Genomic DNA, 20,040 nt, shown 5'->3' on the forward strand with positions numbered 1-20,040 from the left:
GCTATGGTAGCATCATGGAAAAAGTCTTTATCTTAAGGCTTAATTACATTTGGATAAAATCAATGGAAGGAAAGTTGAACTGAATTCACCACCTTCATGTGTATGTCTGTGTGAATGCTGGGGTATGGCGGAGACCTCCCACAGTATGGAACCAGATCAAAGGACTTTTTAAGATGTTCACTGTTTAAATCATTCCTCTATGAAAGCCAAAGATATGAAGGGATACATCTAAAAACACCTGAACACAAAATATCAAACAGCAGAAAATGAAAGTAATCCAACAAGCAAGACCCTAGTATCCCAACCACACACACGCACACGCATGCACACACACACACACACACAATTCCTTTAGTATGCATCAACAAATAAACCCAATAACTAATTAAAATTAAATTTAGAGATTTAACTTATAGTAGATAAAACTACTTCAGAAATTAAAGTAGATGTAGTGCTGCTGTTTAGAGGTGCCTGACTGCTTTATTTAGTCAACTTATCTAATGAAACTGAAGAACTCATGGAATACGGGGACAATAGATACCCTGGTGGTCAGCCAAGTAAGGAGACCTTCCCATGTGCCCTTGGGCATGAAGCCTAGCTCCCTCCAACACAGTCCCATCTGCCCTGTTTCCTGGGGCCACCTCTGTTTGCTGTGGTGGATAAGTTAGGGAGGATGTGTGCTCAAGGCCAGAGCAAAAGTAAAGCATGACAGTATTTCTTTTGTTCTCTCTTCTAGACTTTCGTTGGTAACATTCTCTCTCTCTCTCAATATGCACACATGCACACATACGTACGTACATATATATACACATATATGTGCATACATATATACGCATTATATATTATATATAGCTACTGTATAGCTGTGTTTTACAATTCCACATTATCTTCACATCCATTACTTTATATTTTTGCAGACAGCTGGCTTAGCAGATAAAACAGATATTAGTTTATTTGTTATTTATAATTCACCCAATAATAAAAGCCAAAAAAGCAATAGGAACATGTTACATAGCATAAAAAAACTTAGCAACAAGACTGACAGGAGCAATATAGAATGAAAGGAAAATTAAAAATTGTAGCAGATAAACGTGATTGAGGATGTCAAAAAGGATTGAAGGTAAAACTTAAGAGCCAAAAATTCTAAGGTTTTTAAATTCTCACTACCTAAGGAGAGGAAACCATAGAAAACATTGGCTTTGTTTTCCAGGCACAAACACTAAGACACTGGGTGCTCTCAAGATATTTTATTGTCACATGACCAGCAGCCGTCCGACTCTCAGCTCAAACCTGGACCTCCAGAATGCAGCGTTTGCTGTCTGCCCCCCGGCCCTGTAGTAAGAGCGGTTTACTCAGTGCTGACCAGTTACAATGTTAGGTGATTCTCCTCCGTTCAAAAGAGCCACCAGCTGAGTCTTGATATCTTCAGCACAGTCATTCCAGTAACTTAGAATGTCTTTTAGCTCAATGACAATTTTTATACAATTGAGTTGGCCAGGGTAATGGGTATTGATCGTGGCAATTGGCCCAAACAGTGATTGGTTTGGAAAAGCCACATTCTGATTCATGGTTGATGAACAGACAGACGATATTTCTACACTGAGGAAAATTTAAATGTTGCTTTAATAGCAAGAAATGCTTATCCTTTCTGGGTGTTGCCGATGCCAAGGTGGCTCCTGAAGCATTGACTAACAGGTAGTCAGCCGCCACCTGCCAAATAAGATGATTGTCTATCTCATGTGTGGCCAAACCTGGCTTGCACAGGATAACCATGCTGTCCCACACGCTCATGGAGAGCAACCCCAACTGGTGCATGTTCAGTTCATGGTGCAGAAACTGGTACGGATGATGGGAACCTGTGGTGTGCAACATACCAGGGTGTTTGTTTGGACATGCCTGACATGCTTTGGTTTAAAAAACCAAAACACAGAAATCTTAATTCATCTGAGCAAAGGCTGAACATTCTCAGGCTGGGATGAATGGAACACAAAGGCAGCTCCAGGCTCATTCCCATCTGCTCCTAGCACTCGGCAAACCACACACTCTCTCAACAGCTGGTGACGGGTCTCCTCCAGGAGTGATTTATCACTGACAACACTCACATTCTCCTGTTGTGAGAGCACTTCCTTAAGCTTAGAGTAAGCAAGCAACCCTCCTATGAGCAGTTCTAACTCAACTGTCTTTCTTTGTCTCTCCATATCTTTCAATTAACTCCAATCAAATTCCTCCCAGAGGATCTGAGTTAAACTGAAGCATGGCAGAGCCATTCTTTTCCTGAAAATAAATTTTTGTTCCAAGCGCACTATAAGTCAATTCTTATTTGGTTTGTTATTTTGTTCGACACAGATTAAGAATCCTTGCATGCGGGAAGCCAATTTCTACTGGACATGGAAAGTGTCCTCTTTAAGAGAAATCTCTACCATTAAGAGTTTCAGCAACCAATATCACCACTCTGGGGAAAAAGTTTTGTTTTTAAAAATCCCTCTTTTTTTACCCTGGCCATTGTGGCTCAGTTGGTTGAGCGTTGTCCCATGCACCAAGAGGTCGCTAGTCCTGCCCCAGCGGCCCCAGATGTGCAGGAGGCAGCTGATCAATGTTTCTTTCTCTCTCTCTCCCTTCCTCTCTCTCTAAAAATCAATAAAAAACTTATTTAAAAATGCTTCTTTTCATCTTTTAAGAATTACATTATTTTTATCATCTACAGAAATACTTTTACTCACTGTGCATATCTCTTTTTTATGCCATTTATAGCACTGAAAATCAAATTCTATTCTTTTTACCTTACCAATAGTTGTAATTTATTTTTGTAGTACTGAAATCCTTAAAATGTTTATTTTAATGCATTAAAATTTATTTCAATTTGTCCATAAAATTTTAAATAATAGTTTCTATAATGATCTGGGGTTAATTTTATAAAGAAAATAAAAAACTTTATTCTTAAAATATTTATACCAATTTACCCAGTAATTCTTGCTCCAGGTGATAAATGGCACACTATGTACATCAGGGTACATAAAAAGGGAGTCAAATGGGATCACAACAATGAAAATAAAGTTGAGGAAAATAATCTAGAGAGAACTAAGCCAAAAATTAACCTTGGTTGTGTCAAATCATGTGAATATTAAGTGACTTGTTTTCTTTTCTCACTTTTAATTTTTCAATGAGAAGATATTTTTTGGAGAGAGAGGTGTCTCATTAAAAATTCTGCTTCATTTGTCACTAATGAGAGCAACATCAGTAGATGCTGGACAGTGTAAAACTGACTTAATGCATTCTTTGAAAACTTCTCCAATAATGTAGTTATGATTATTCATGCTATTATGCATTATGGGTTAAGTAGTCAAATGTTTATACTCTTTGGTCTGTGTGGCCAATGGGCCTGTAAGTGGGACATACCTGTTCAGAAATCCGCTCCCACATTCTCATTGCCATCGGCTAGAGCTTGCACCCAGGCAGTAGAAGGAGCATCCTCTCACAGCCTCCCCACCAAAAATGTCTTCCTTGGCCTGAACTCAAATCCCTCTCCCTGTTTTCATTTTGTGTCCATGTGGCCAGAGAAAACAAGTCCAAACCAATTCCATCTCACAGTGATTCACACAGGACTCTGAAGACAACTCTCAAAACATTAAAAATATATATTTTTGAATTTCAAGCTCTCCATTTCCTTTTTTTCTATATATGGAATGATTTGAAATTTCCCTGCTAGGCTTTAGTTTCTAATCTGAACATGCATCTGTAGAAACTTAAAATGCATAAAATTCCCTTTTGTACTTCTATTATAGGTATGCACAAATGTGCTATTTAATCTCTGCTAGCCAGATGTGGCTAGGAGCAGACGATGGAAGAAGCAAGAATGGTAGATTGTAACTGAAGAAACCTGAAACACTAATTCAAAAGAATGAACTATATTCATTGCAGTGTTATTTACAGTAGCTAAGATTTGGAAGCAAGTGTCCATCAGTAGATGAGTGGATAAAAAAGCTCTGGTACATTGACACAATGGAATACTATGCAGCTATAAAAAAGAAGGCCATCTTACATTTTGCAACAGAATTGATGGACTTGGAGAGTATTATGCTAAGTGAAATAAGCCAGTCAGAGAAAGACAAGTACCACATGATTTCACTTATATGTGGAATGGAATCTAATGAATAAAATAAACTAACAAACAAAATAGAAATATACTCATAGAGAACAGATTGACAGCTATCAGAGGGGAGGGGAGTTGCAGGGCAGGGTGAAAAAAGGTGAAGGAATTAAACAAACAAAACAAAACAAAACAAAAACCTCACAGACACAGATAACAGTATGGTGATTACTGTAGGGAAAGGGGGTGGGGGTGGGGTGAGGTAGAAAAAGGTAAAGGAGGGATAAATGATGATGGAAAGAGACTTGACTTGGGGTGGTGAACCTCCAGTATAATATACAGATCATGTATTATAGAATTGTACACCTGAAACTTATAGAATTTTATTAAACAATATCACCCCCATATAGTTAATAATTTTTTAAAAAGAATTATCAATCAATCTCTCTCTCAATATTGCTCCCTCTCTCCTCTCTCAATATTTGTCTCTGTCTCTCAATATTTCTTTCTCTCCCCACTTCAGCCCCCACCCCATTCCGGAAAAGAGAAACACTGTTGCTACTGCTCTCCTCACCAGCACTGGAAGCAGTAGTTTTAGGAATTGTTTCCAGAAGCTTTAGCCCCAAGCCAGGGCTTAAAATTATTCCGGTGATTCTGTAAACCCCATAGCAGGCTCTCAATAGATTAATTTATTTTACTGAATTCAGGAATCGGTATCTACTGTTTATAAATAAGAACCCTAACAAGTAGTTCTCTCTCTAAGGAAGAGCTTCCCCAAGTTTTCTCTATTTATGGCACCTCAATGACTCAGTATTTTTTTCACAGCATGACTAAGCCAAAAGAAATACCTATTTATTTATTAAATACTTATTTACATTTAATATTTATTAGTCAGTGATGTTCGAACATCTTAATAAGTATTTTTATCTTAACAACTTAGTTGTCATCTGAAAAAATAATACATATATATTAAAAATATATTTATTTCACTCTTAAATAATCACAATTACTTGCTAAAGGATGTGTGTGCCTGGTGGGCACTTACAACTTGTCTAATCTTAGACTGGATTGAATAAAATACCCTCATTTCCTGTTCACATTGATATTCATGTAGAAATTGCTTTTCATCACAACAATAGCCAAAAATCCAGCTTTACCAAGATATGATGTCACAAAGTGAAGTGTAACTTGATTTAATGTTGAAACCGAATTACTTTGACCTGGTAGTTCATGAGATGTCCAACACGTGCGTAATATGGCTATATATCCCTCAAATGTGCGAAATATCCTAGGGGCACCTCAGCACACTGTTGAATAATCAGGGCTTTAGGGTAATATATAATTTCATCAAAAATACATAATGCAAGGTAATATGCAAAGCAAGATTCCCTCATGTATTCAACAAGCATTTATTGAGTGCTGCTCTATGTCCACTGCTGCACTAGCAGCCCAGATGTAAAGATCCATAGTTCCTATGTTCAAGGACCTTGGAGGCCATTGAGAAAACACACATCTGCAGAATCTACTATGCAGTTAAATTTTTATTTTATGGAAGCATGAAATCTGTATTGAGAACACAATAAAAAGAAAACTAAACTCTCTATGAGAATAAGAAAGGGATTTATCAAAACGTCAACACAAGGTGAGACATGAAGAGTGGGCAGAACCCTTGCCTGTTGGAAACATGGAATGAGGGCATTTCAGGCCAAGGAAAAGATGCACAGAAGCCAGAGGTCATAGGAAACTGGTCTGGCATGTTCTGGAATCACAGCTTGAGTTGGAGGAGGGAGAGGCAGCCACGGAAGCTCAATGCCAAATACAAACCCAGCAGGACTGGTCATGCGACAGGTTTCAGACCATAATCTGTATTTGATGGTGTAATGAGAAACTGTGAGCAGGACACTGCTATCTCATTTTTATGATTTTGTCATTTGGGACTTAGATTGGGGAGAAAATGGAGATGAGGAGGTGATACTGAAGCTAAGAAAGTATTACTATTATATTAAAGAAGTATAATGTGGATAAATCACCATAAAGAGACACAAATGGGCCGTACTTTCTTTAATGGGCAAGGAGAGACAGATACTAAACAAATAAGAGAGGGAAAAATATCAGGCGGTGATAAGTGCTAAGTAGAAAATTAAAGGAGATAAATGAGATGTAGATACCAGGTGGGGGTTCTGTATTGGCTGCAGTTTTAATAGAATGGCTAGGTGTGGCCTCACCAACACTGTGGCATTTGAGCAAATATCTGAGGGATGCAAGTGGACAGAACATGCATGGGTCTTGGGGAAATCATTGCACTTGTGCTTAACTGGGTATGAATTTGCCCCCAAGGAAATGTTTGCCTGTGTCTGAAGATATTTCTCGTTACAACTAGGAGAGAGGTGCTTGCTGATAACCAGTGTATAGATCCCAGGGACGCTGCTAAACATCCTGCAATGCACAGAACACCCCCTCAGCCACAACAAAGAATTATTTAGGTCAAATCCAGCCCAAATTGTCAATAGCGCTGAGGTTCAGAAAGAAGCTCTAGATAGAAGGAAAAGCTAGGGTGAAGTCCTGATCACTTGAATAATTGAGAGATGAGTGTCTAAACTGAAAATATGAAATTAGAGATAAAAAAGCAGTGGTTGTATAAGCAAATATGTTTAAGGGGTAGAATCCACAGAATGAGGAATTGATTAGATGTGAGCTATAGAAATAAGGCTGGATTCAGGATGACACTCTGGTTTCAGAGAAGATCAGCCCAGCAAATAGTAGTGCTGCTCATCACAGCAGGGAGCATGCTGGGGAAAGGCCTGGTATGGGGCTCATAACAGATTTTACCTTTCTGTAATTCCTTGACCTGGTAGGAGTTCAACATCAGTTGAATGACTAAAAATTTATTTTGAAGGTGTTTGGAAGTCCCAGGTGAAGATATTGAGTGGTGTTACCCTAGGAATCTATCATATCTTATATCAATGATTTAAGATTTTCTTTTCATACATTTGTTTACTTGTTTATCATCTCTCTTTCTTCTACAATCTAAGTTCCACGGATGCGAGACTCTTGTCTACTTTCTCGGTTACCATGTCCCCAAATCCTAGAACTGCATTTGTAAAGCTTTTTAGGAGGGTGCTCAACACATAACTATAGAGTGAACGAATGGGTGGATGGATGAATGAATGAATAAATAAATGAATGGATACGTACTTACATACGTGCATACATAGCAGAAAGATGTATGGAACTTGGCAACATTCTAGGATGGAAATAGAAATGGTGGAGTAGGCCCTGCATGTGCTTTGAACATGGCAATGATGATCTTGGGGAAACATTGGTTTTTACAAAGAACCTAATATGGAAACGGAACCAAACTTGGCAAAACTCAATTTTGAACATTTGAAGTAGGGGGAGGAATAGTCTGGAAAGAAGTTAAGAAAGAACACCAGAGAGATAGAAATAAAAATCAAACAAACAAACTCCATCAAAACAGCCAGAGGATGAAGAAAGCGCCTTGGGAAGGAGAACATATGCCAAAGGAAGTGCACACACTGTAATGACATCACGAAACACTGCAGCTCATCAAGGAATGGGAGGTGCCTGTTTAATCTGCCATGAGGAGACCATTGGCCTCTTAAGAGGTTATTCTTAATCGGTGGCCCTCTTATATAGGCAGCTCCCTAATCATTAGCTTAACCCTGACCAGAACCCAACCCTACAAGACCCTACCAAACTCCAGCAGCATCTAACAATTCTCCCATGAGAATGGGAGAATTCCATTACAGAGTATTGGCCTCTTTCTCCCCCTTCCCCTCCAATTCCACTGTATCACATTTTCACTTCCTCTCTGGGGCATGGTACCTTTGCCTAGCAGATTCCACCCATCACCTCCAGCGATGCCTTCTCAGAGGGTCCTAGACCCTTAATACAGTGTCTCATATCTCCATAGCACCTGGCATGCAGTAGGCACACAATAAGTAATTGTTAAACTAAATTTAGTGGTGCATAGAGAACCCATATCATGATGGATTAAAAAAAGTAAAGGCAAAGGGAGGAATTAGAGAAAGCAAAAGAAACCATTCTTTATGGAAGTGTGATTTTTTTTTTTTAAGAAAACTAAAAATGTGAGGATACTAGTCTCTCAAATATGTCATTACACAGTCATTCCTTCATCTTATCCTCTGAGACAAGCATCAAGAAATCTTATAAAAATGCCCTGCCCAATCACAGATAACACTATAAGAGCAGTGATTAAGCTAATATTTGATGGGCACTTCCCATGTGCCGGGCAATAAGCTCCACAGCACAATGTAACGGTAATCCGCACTGCATCCCTGCTGTGGCAATCTCAGAGATGTTTATGGAAGGAGACCCTGTTGGATTTGTGTGCTGTTGCATTCTCAGCACCTGGTACAGGGTCATGCCTATAGCAGTGCTTCATAATCATTTGTTGAAAGGAAAAAGTAAATAACTTTACAAATGAAAAGCTGCGGCTCCATAAAAGGTCTCACAGCTAGTCAGTGGGCATCTACACCCTAACTCAAAATGCCGCTGGGACAACGTCTCTGATTTTCTTTCCCCTGTTGGTGGCTGGTGGTCCGATGGGAGGTATTCTAAACTTCCAGGAATTAATGCTTCCTATGTAAGGGCTCATTACACACAATTTGTTTTAGGATTTCACTGTAATCTCACCCCCATTGTTGTAGAAGATCCTTGCTTCCTCTGCAGATGACATTCGGACAAGTGAACAGGAACCGAAGGCTCCTATGAAACCTGATGAGTCAGGTGCTGTCATCTTTGGAAGAAACTAGACCCACCCCTTTCCTAGGCTGCCTCTTTTGTTCTTTCTCAAGAATCCTGGGATCAATAATAAAAGGAAGCCATCTCTGATCCATCACCGGTTTTTATCTACTCACAGATAAGAGATTGTTTCCTGGGACTATTGATTTCAGGATTCTTGAAAACACAGAGCGTCCCCATGTGCAGCGGGGCGGGGCGGCAGTGATTGTAAAGTGGCTGCTCTACGTGAGGAGGAAGTTTCAAGTGTGCTGGAAAATATAAGCATTCACATCACCCCGCTTTAAATAAATGCCTTGCAAACACGAACTCCATACTAAAATTGCAGTGTTCAAACTGCTAAGATCAAAGATTCCCTTGTTATTTAATCACAGTAAAGCTCCTGTCCACGTAGTTAATGAAAGCACAGCCTCCTATAAGCCTGTTAAAAATGATAGAGACAAAGTATAGAAAAGGCTCAGCAGGGAACAGTCTTAGGCTGGTCCCTTTAGGGATGATTGAGATGAACTAATAGTTATCTTTCATGTCTAATTTATATGATTCTAATTATAGAGTCATTTTCATTCCTGTGGTTATTCTCATCTGACAACATAAATGTGCTATACTTGTGGCCCAGCCAGCCTCTCCTCCACTCTGCAACTCTCTCTTGGGTCTTTTCTCAAACTTTGACATCAATCCTTTTAGGAGACATTTTGTAAATTGCAGACTTTCTCAGAGCAGCACGATACATTTAATAGAGAAGGAAGAAACCCAAGAGATGAGCAATAAAAGGCTTCTTATGGGTAAAGAGAGGGAAATGATAAGAGAACCTCATGCCAAAGGGACCTGTTGATTTCTCAGTGGAATCTATACTCCTGTACGTTGGCTGTGACTGGCTGTGATGCAGCGCACAGTTACATTAAATATTTATGCAAACACCGAGTATTTTTGCAGAGAGGATGGAGTATGTTCTGGATCTAAGACTTCTGGTAGCTTTCTGCCTCGACTGAAATCCAACAGATTTCAAAATGGTCGAGGGAGAGCTCTAGAAATTACTGTGCTAACCACATATTCTCTGACTTGTGCTTAGGTTGGGTCAAGCATGTGGGGAGCACACTTGCAATGCAGGATGCTCTTATAATGGACCTGCTTGGCCCAGGGTAGTATACTCTGAAGAGAACTTTTGAAGCCTGAATAGTTTGCTCTTTCCTTCTCTCTAATCAAACAGCAGAGGGGAAAACCAGGTGGACAGATGGAAGAGCTCAGAGCAGGTCGCAGACCCCCCAGACATGGCTATATTCCAGGGGCTGGATCACTGGGAAATGAGCTTCTCAGTGTCCTGCAGGGTCTTTGTGTGTGGAGAGGGGAGAAAGAAACAGGCTGAGTAAGACAGTGGGCATTCCTGCAATAGGTGTCCCGGTCTTTGCCCCATTTTTAACTTCGTGGAGTTACTAAATCCATTGCCAAGGTGACCACATGCGTATTTTACCTGCATTGCCTCTGTTTTTATTTATCCATCCATAGTGCTATTTCCTTTTTCTCCCTGAAAAGGCTACACCATCTTTCACTTTGTTTGATTTTCTCAAAAGATTTAAGTGGCAGTGGTGGTGGGCTGGCAGACATAAATATTCAGCCTTGAAAATCCACACTAATCAAACAATTTCCCTATGTCATTTGCATATTTTGGTTAGTAACAGATGAAATGAACTCACCAGGCAGTCTCTACATACTCTTTCATCACTGGAGAATTCAAAAAGAGTGTCCTGCATGACTTACATTTTGTTACCCAAGGACACTATATCCAAGTGGGTGTTTTTGTCCAAAGTGTACCTTGACCTATTGAAAGAAAAGAAAACAGAACACTCCGACAGAATAGTTTTCAGTGTGTTTTTAAGTGTGGCGCGGTTCCTCGGGCCCATTAAAGCAGTCTGTCTCAGCAACAAAAGATGGAATCAACACAGAGCAGGGTTGAAATTATGCGTGTCATTTATAATGAACCTCATTATACAAGGGGGCCTCGTTCTATTATGAAGCACTGCACTTTACAATCTTATTGCTATTCAGCTTTGAACAATGACAAAGGGAAAAACAAAAACCCTTACCCCATGTCAGAGCTAATCTTTCTTAATGCTCACAATTTTGCATTGTTTGTATATTTCCCTCAAGGAGAATTTTCCTGCCATGTTCATTTCACTCAGCAGCATGCATCCTTCTCATGCACATTTGGTGTCCACTTTCCCTTTTCTCAAGAAAAGCAGAAGAATTGCACAGTGGACACCCCCGCAATCTAATCTGGCATTATATTTATAAACAATAAGGTTCATTTACCCTTCCACATCAGCCTCTAATTCCATCAGGGGTGTTTATGTGCCTCTTCTTGGCAGAGTTATAGCTGGGTGCACATTTTCTGGCCCTATGCTACGTCGTAGCTGTTTGCATGGCTCCTAGGTTTAATAAGACTGTTCACCATCAAACTCTTTTCTACACATTTTTATTACTCTACAATAAATACAGAGGGCAGATTCTGTTTGGTGCACACATATTTTGAGGCATTTTGGGGCCATTATTTTTAAGCACCAACTCATAAATTCCAGAATATTGTTTTAAATGCCTGAGCATTTCATCCCGGTGTGGCTCTCATTTCCAGTATAATACCCTGGAGACCGCACATGCCCACTTGGAACTGTTGACCTGAGGTATTTGTCAACACTGTTATTTATCTGCCCTTTGAAGAGTGTCATGCTAGGGCTTGTGAAGAGATTGAAAAGAAAAAGGTAACCCTTTTTCTCGAAGAGGTATTTGTCTGCTGTGTGTTTAAGGAGGTGGAGGAACTACTTGTGACTCTAACGCAAGAACACTTAAAAAACCATGAACAATTAATCAAAGATGAATACAGTGAACTGTGAAACTAGATTTTTTTTCTACTTTTTTCTCCTGCCCTTCCTTCCTTCCTTCCTCCCCACGCCCTTCTATTCTTTCTGAGGCAGACAGCCTGTGCTGTGCAGGTTTGGATCCCAGCTACATTATTTACTAGCTCACTTTGGGCAAAGTATTTAATATCACTGAGCCTCACTGTCCTCAGCTGTGGATTAAAGGCAATCGCAGTTCCTACCTCACATGTATGTTAAAATTTCATTCGCATGAGATGTGAACATAAAGCACAGTGTGAGCTTCATAATAACTACTCAGTAAATGTTAGCTATTGTTTACATTATGGCTTTTCTTTCCCACTTATATCCATCTTAATGGAATAAATGAAGGCTTTGAGTTGAAACTCTGTGTTTTGTGGTAAGCAGGGCAAAAACAAAAACAATGTGGTACAGGGTTCTTGGTATCTGAATCATTATTGCCAACAGTGGCCAGAGATAAGTCAGAGATGAATCTGGAGACTAATCAGTGATAACTGACCTGCTGGCTCCTCCTGCACCACCTCTTTGCTGAAACATTTATGAAAACACAGGAGGATATTAGGTCACAAAAAGGAATGAACTACCAATATATGCCACAGTGTGGATGAGTCTTGCAAACATTGTGCTAAGTGAAAGGAGCCACTCACAAAAGACCACAAAGCAGGTGCCAGGAGCTGAAGTGGAGGGGGGGGGGGGGGGGGGGGGGGAGGGAGACACACATGCTGAGGACACAGTGCTAATGGGTATGGGGTTACTTTATTTTTTAAAGGTTTTTGTTTTTGTTGCTGTTGGTTTGGGGTTTTTTTGTTTGTTTGTTTTTTATCTTTATTGGTTTCAGAGAGAGGAATGGAGAGGGAGAGAGAGAGAGATAGAAACATCAATGATGAGAGAGTCATTGACCGGCTGCCTCCTGCACGCCCCAGACTAGGGATCGAGCTCACAGCCCAGGCATGTGCCCTGACCGGGAATTGAACTGCCATCTCCTGGATCCTAGGTCGATGCTCAACCGCTGAGCCATGCCCAGCCGGGCTGAGGTTTCTTTTTATAGTGATGAAAATTAGACAGTTGTAATGGTTACACAACTCTGTGACTATACTAAGAACCACAAATTGTACACTTAAAAAGAACAGATTTTATGGCATGTGAGTTATATCTCAATACACCTGTTATAGAAAGTTCACATTGGGCAAAGCAGGGCCAGAATGTTGAAAGTCTTGCTAGTTATCGTGATTTGATAACCAATGAATTATTTGATTTTTTTATGAGATTTATTTAACAGAAATAAATCCAAATAGCAACCAGCACACACACTGTGTACACACAAGAGATGTGAGGTGTCAATATTTCCCACATGTACCCACATGTACACACAAGAGATGTGAGGTTGCAATATTTCTGAAAATACAGAAAGTGCCTATTAATCCAAAGGTAATATGTTTCTGGATAAAAATATGAACTAAATCTGAGAGTGGAAAAGGGCTACTGCCTTCCTTCTCTCAACACTACTATACTATGATTTTATTTGCTAGCAAAAGCTTCCAGTAAAGAAAGATTTCTAAATAAGGAAAATCAACATATCACAAATAATTTGGATACTATAGTGTCTGAATAATAAAAACTGAAAATTTTTTCGAAAGGAGGTTGATAGAGTCAATGAAAATATTTAGAATGAACCACCAAAATTTTTAACACTGTTTGTGAGTTAGAAATTATTATTTTAGACACTAAACATTAACTAGAACTTTAAAAAATGAATATGAACAGGAGCATTTCACTGAAAATTAGTTATGAGCCCTATTATTAAAAAAAAACCTTTATCTATTAAAACAAGATAATAAACTCTTGGAAAACATGAAAACAAAGGCAGTGAAATTTCAATCATTATTGATGACAAAAGCTGCACATAAAACTTTTAATAATTTCATGTGAAACTCAATGTAGTTAACTTTGTAGTTTTCTGGTGATCCTGGGAAGCTTCAAGGAATGTCACCTGAAAACAAAATATTAAACCTTATTCTTGGTACATGGGGAAATATTTTAAAGAGAAATATTTACAATAAAATTATATTAAATTTTGTACAGATGCTATCAAGATAAATCTGAAGTTCCAGCCAAAATTTAGAAACACTTGTACACATTAAAATTTGGCAACATCAAAGCCATGATAACTGCTTCTGGATATGCTATAAATATAAATTAAGTAAATCACTTTATCATTAGTCAAGATAAACCTCATATGTGTACTGTGTGCCAAATAAACAAATAAAAGAAAATTAAGTAACATATGAAGAGATGAAGATTCAAATAAAGAAAACTGGAAGAATATCTGGATGTTCAATCATAGTATAGTAGTGCTAGAGTTGCAAGAACAGTTTGCAAACTGCTTCAAAATTTGTACATTCACTTTAATAGTAATCGAATGTGGAAACACTTAAATATTAGAAAATAATTGTTTTTGAAATTTGACTTTAACAAAACTCATTAGGAAAAAGATGTTACTTTCGTTGGCTTAACAATAGAGACACGTTTTCAGTTATAAAGGCTGATCTATTCCTGCAAATCTCTTTGGATTGAAAGTGATCTAATTAATAAAATTAAGTCAACAAATGTCTAGGACATGGCAACAAATGATATTTGTTACTTTGGTAACAAAGACATTTAATATATATATATATAAGCCTCAGACTATATAGCTGAGGCTAGAAAATACTTTGAGTGTAATTGTTGTTTGTGCAAAAAAAAAAAAAAAGTCTGAGAGCGTGAGTATTTGACAGCAGGACCAATAGAATGGATGTTGATATAAATTCTCCACTTAGTCAGGCTACAAGTTATCTAATGACTATCAAATCAATAAAGTTGTCTTTGGAAGACTTCGATGAAGTCACCAATGTCAAATCATGATATATAATTTATCTGGTAATAGCAGTGTCATAAAGATTACAGAAATAATTCCTAAACTATCAATAAATAAATTGGAAAATAGTATGATGATTTTTTAGAGAAAGTTATGCTAAACATTTTTCATGGTAAACATTTTTAAAAATATGTGCAGTTTAATTAAATTAGTTAATGAATAAAAAGGGATATATTTTAAAAGTTTGGTTTCTATATATTGATTCATATATATGATTTATATGATCATAACAGTCATTAACAATTTTAATATCACAGAAACTACCATTTTTTACAAAGGGACATAAAACAACCTAAATAAATAAGAGCTAAAAATTTAGAAAATGGAGTAAAATATTTCTCTCAAAATTAGCTGATAGTGCATTTTTAGTGCAATTGCAATCAAAATCCCCATGAGAAATTTTTTGAGGTGGAGATTGTTGGCAAAGTGATTCTGAAGTCTATCAGGAAGATCAACCATAAGGAATTAAAGGGTAAAAATTTGAGAAGGAATAGTAAGGAGAGGCACTTTTGTCCAGGCACAGAGCTTTGGTAGAGAAATTACTTTGGCCATGGTGAATGGATCAATGGGTTAAGTAGATTAATTACAAACACAGTGACATATTGCAAGAACAGTAACTAATAAGAACAGCATCATGAAGTTATGAAAAACAGATGAATCACATATTACATTTTTTTGAAACAATATATTATCCTTTGAGAAAAACAAAAACAAGTCCGTCTATCGTCACATATAGTGGATAATGCAGGGGGAATAATTCTGTTTTCAAGATGGTGAAAAATTTTATAATAACAAAAGTGATGGAAGAGAATGGAATGGAAACAATACAGTCAACTACATAAAAAGCTTCTCTATTTCATAAATCAGCTTAAACAATATTAAAAGACAAACAACAACTAGGAAGAACTGCAACAAATAGGGCAAAAAATAAATTAACGTCCTTCATGCATAAAAACAGATATAGATCAAGAGGTGAGACAATTATGCATTTGGGAGAAAAGTTTGCAAGGAATGTGAATGGGCAGTTTCTTAAAGAAAAAGCATATAACCAGCAAGTATGTTAAACATATTACTTTATGTTCAAATTTAACAACTTTTTCTATCATGTTAATGACATTTTCCCCCTGAGGCTGCTTATAAAAAGTGCTGTGGTTTGCTATGCTTTCCCACTATAAGGTTACTATTTTCCCCCTTGTAATTAATAAGTATCACATTGAGATAATTTGAGATTACGTAAATACCTTGTTTCTCAACATATTTTGGGTACTGCTTTTAGCATACAGTGATGATTTTTGCTTGAAACATTGTTTACTGTGACGTTTGCCAAATGGGGATTTTCTATGTTCATCATTCTTTCTATATTTATTCATTGTAATTCTACGGAAAGGTCAGATTTCTCCACCGGTGAAGAAACCTGGCAGACACCACCACCTACGGTGTCTACCAAATGGTGATTTTCTATTTCTATCTTTCTTGCTACAGTTATTAATTGGGATTCTACTGTGAAGATGGATTTATCCATCTTCAGTGGAGAAAATAGGCAGAAGCCACATTAACCAAATGATCAGAGTTAACATCATCAGTAATGGGGCAAATTGAAGTGTTTCTAGGTGTGATGCACCAAGAAGCTCACACCTATTCTGTCAAGAATACAAAACTTAAATTCCATTTTAGACAAACCCACAAGGAGGGACATTATGTAAAATAACTGTCCAGTAGTCCTCCAAACTGTCACATACTGAAGAACTATCCTGATGAAAAGAGATGAACAAAACAAGGCAACTAAATGCAAACATGTGATCTTGAATTGTACCCTGGACCAGAAAATGGACTTTAGTGAAACAATTGGTGAAATTTGAATGAAATGTGTAGGTTAGTAACAATATTGTACCAGTGTGGCTCCCTCCCCCCTTAATTTTTATATCTGTACTGTGGCTACTCAAGATGTTATCATGGGGCTTGGGCATTGGGGTGAAGGATATACAGGAATTCTTTGTAATATTTTTGCAACTTTTAAAGTCAGCAATTATTTCAAAATGAAGAGTTAAAAATGAAAAAAAATAAGGCGGAAAGAATGTACACTGTGGTGTGGTGGAACTCTATAATCACATGGCTTTTTTTGAAAATATTCTGTTATTTATTTCAAAACATTCCCCCACTTCACATTTCTGGATAACTAACTTAAATAAATAATCAGAATTACAGGCAAAAAATATGTATAACAATTTTCATAACAGCATTTAAATGTTCATGGAAATGCAGCATATTCATATTAAATTTCCCATAGAAGAAATAAAAAGCTTGGTGGGGTTTTAGACACAAGGAAACCCCAAACCAGACCAAGAGCCTCGAAAGAATATTCATCTAAAGATAAAAATGAGTTGGAAGTGTTCAGATGAGAAGACAGGTCTCTCCCAAGAAGTTCATTCATGGAGGTGGACAAGGGTATGTCTGGCGTTGATCCCCCATTTCCCCACTACAGGGCCTCCTCTGAGGAGTTCCCATTTTGTAGGGAAAATTAGGACCCAGTGTCTGCTCTCTCTTGGTTAAGATGTCCCCCAGGAAACAAATGGCTTACTCAAATAGCGAAACTGAGGAGAGTTTAATAGGGGTGACTATTTGCAAACATAGGGTTTGAAGCGCTTTAGTTAGAGGACCTACCCAAGAAGAGGAGGTGAGTCTGGGACTAACGGCTGTAGGACGCCTTTGTGGTCCCCTGGGTTGACAGGCTAAGAGGTGGAGGTGCGTGCAGAGCCTGAGAAGGTGTCTTGACCAAGCGCCTCTGCAGTGGAGGGGTGCCCCGGCCCCAGAGGCTGGAACGCAGGACCCCCAGGAGCAAAGGCCCAGCCTCAGTCTCCGCCACTCTCTCATCTCTCACTTCCCATGGCCCACCCAGCAGACAAGGCAGGCCTCTGACGCGTCCATGCGGGTCAGCCTCAGGGACAGTGTGGTGGGGAAAGGCCGGCTCAGGCCTCCACCTCCTCCTGAACATTTGGTTATCCACCCTCTCAGCACCCTGCCAGAAAAGGGGGGCTCCCAGCTTTTCTTTCCTGCTTGCCTGGAGGTCGCCCTGGAGTAAACCTGCACCCTAATTCACCCAGCCTGGCATGTGACATGCTGAAGGAGGAGATGATGGAATTTAATAAACCCTTTCTCAGGGCAGAACAATTATGAACCGAGAAGTGTCCATGACCGACCCCTCTGAGCCCCAGATGAAGACAGACACAATCCTTGCCTCTCTCAGCAGTCTTGTGGGGGAGGGATTGCCACTTTGAATGTCAGGAGCTGACTCTTTCTCTGGGCGTCTCTGATAAAAAATCTTAATCTCCTAAGGCAGCTGTGGATTTGGGGCTCTACAGAGGTGATCTCATAAATGAAAAGGAAAGAAACCCAATACAATCATATTCATATCTTTTTCAAATTATTCCTCCTATTTTTCCTGCATAAGAGAAAAACAAAAACAAACTAGAAATAAAAAATGATGAATTAATATTGGTTCTATTCAGGCAATGGTATTGTGAGAAATTCTTATATTCTTCTTCTATGCTTCTCTTTTTCCCCAAAAAATTCACAATGAATATTATTTACTCTTATAATAAAAAAAAAAACAAAAAACACCCTTTTTTCAAAGAGATCAGGCCCTATTGGGTGATAGAACAGGGGAATTAGAGAGGTTCCAGTTGGGGGAAAGAATGAGGTAAGTCTAAGTAAGAGGCACATTGCCCATCAATTCGCTGGGTACTCGAAATCCTTTACTTTGATAAATTATTATCTTTAGAAGCACACATAATTATATTATATTAGTCTTTTGCGGAATAGCATTTTCCAGATTCTGTTATAGCCTTGCTTTTTATTTAATGTTGCTACCCTTTGACAATTTATAAGACTTCACTTGCATATGTTAAAGGATATCTTATAAAATAAAATGGCTCTTTCCTTTGGAACATCTGTCTCCCTTATGTGGCAGTTATAGGGCAATTTCCTGGAAATTTTATTATTAAAACAGGAGAAAGAAAAAAAATCTCAGGATAAACTCGGGAAACTATGGTGTGTAAGGCATGATTAAGAGATAATACGCCCTCTAACACTGGGATTCTGGACAGACTTTATTTCTTTTTCAACTTTCTTGCTTTAATGCAAATAACTTCAGCTCACTTTTTGCCTCAGTTTCTTAGGATGTGAGATTAGTTTGAATACATGTTCTAAGACAGTGGAGCACAAGCTAATACTAAAAATTTTTAAATATTATATTCACTTTCTTTCAAAAACTGTGAGTTATATTGATATTTTCTTTAAGACACCATAACAGGTATTGAATTAAAAGGCAGTTTCTGCAAGAAATGGCTCTGTATCCTTGAACTTTCATTTTATTAGATGGGAATTATAGCAATTGCCCAAGAATTTACTACTTGGAAGAGCTGAGTGGCCTGGCCAGCAATTGTTGTTAAATATTCTCCCTCCCTCCTTTCCTTTCTCTCTCTCACTCTCTTTCTCTCCCCCCCCCCCCCACACACACATAGACACATGACACAATTTAATGTTGGCTAACTGCAAGGCGTTCTAAAGCACAAGGTCCTGTCCAAAATAAGAACTATACATTTCAATATGCCTAGTATTCAGATTTGGCAGAAACAACAATGTATAAGTTGTAGGGTCATATCTCTCTCTGCATTATTATTATTATTATTATTATTATTATTAGTTGGATGGAAGCCAAAAAATATGACAACTTTAGAGTCTGCAAAGATCAAATATTTAATAAAAGTAGACCATTTGGTATAACCTATGGTGACACACTTACCTATATGAAAGGGACAAGCTGAGAAGAGGAGAATGAGGGCTCATCAGAAGGTACATTCCCTACTAGTGAGGGACAGGTGAGGGTGCTGAAGCTTATCCATGGGGGTGACTAGCGAAACCAACCTGAAATTTCAAAATTAATTTCACAAATATAGATAAAGACTTATACATACTAGATCAGATTGGGCCATACTTTTTATACTTTCCTGACATATAAGAATATAGTTAGCTCTCTCTCTTTCTCTGTGTGTGTGTGTGTGTGTGTGTATATATATATATATATATATATATATATATATATATAACCCCCAAAAATGTATGCACACACTTTGAATAATTATAAAGGCAGTGTTTATTAAAATACATTTTTTGGGGGGACAGCCTATATATTTATCTTCTCAGAAAATAAATGAGTTCTATGTAGCAGGGTTTCATTTTTAGTTAACTATGGCCTATAGTAAAACTTCTTATGCAAAATATATCTTCAAAATGTACCTTTTTGAAAATATTAGTCTAGTCTTTGAAATGAGAATTTATGATTAGTTAAAAGTGAACAGGCTATAGTTTAT

The sequence above is a fragment of the Miniopterus natalensis genome, chromosome 2 (assembly GCF_054644295.1).
Source record: "Miniopterus natalensis isolate mMinNat1 chromosome 2, mMinNat1.hap1, whole genome shotgun sequence".
Lineage (NCBI taxonomy): Eukaryota > Metazoa > Chordata > Mammalia > Chiroptera > Miniopteridae > Miniopterus > Miniopterus natalensis.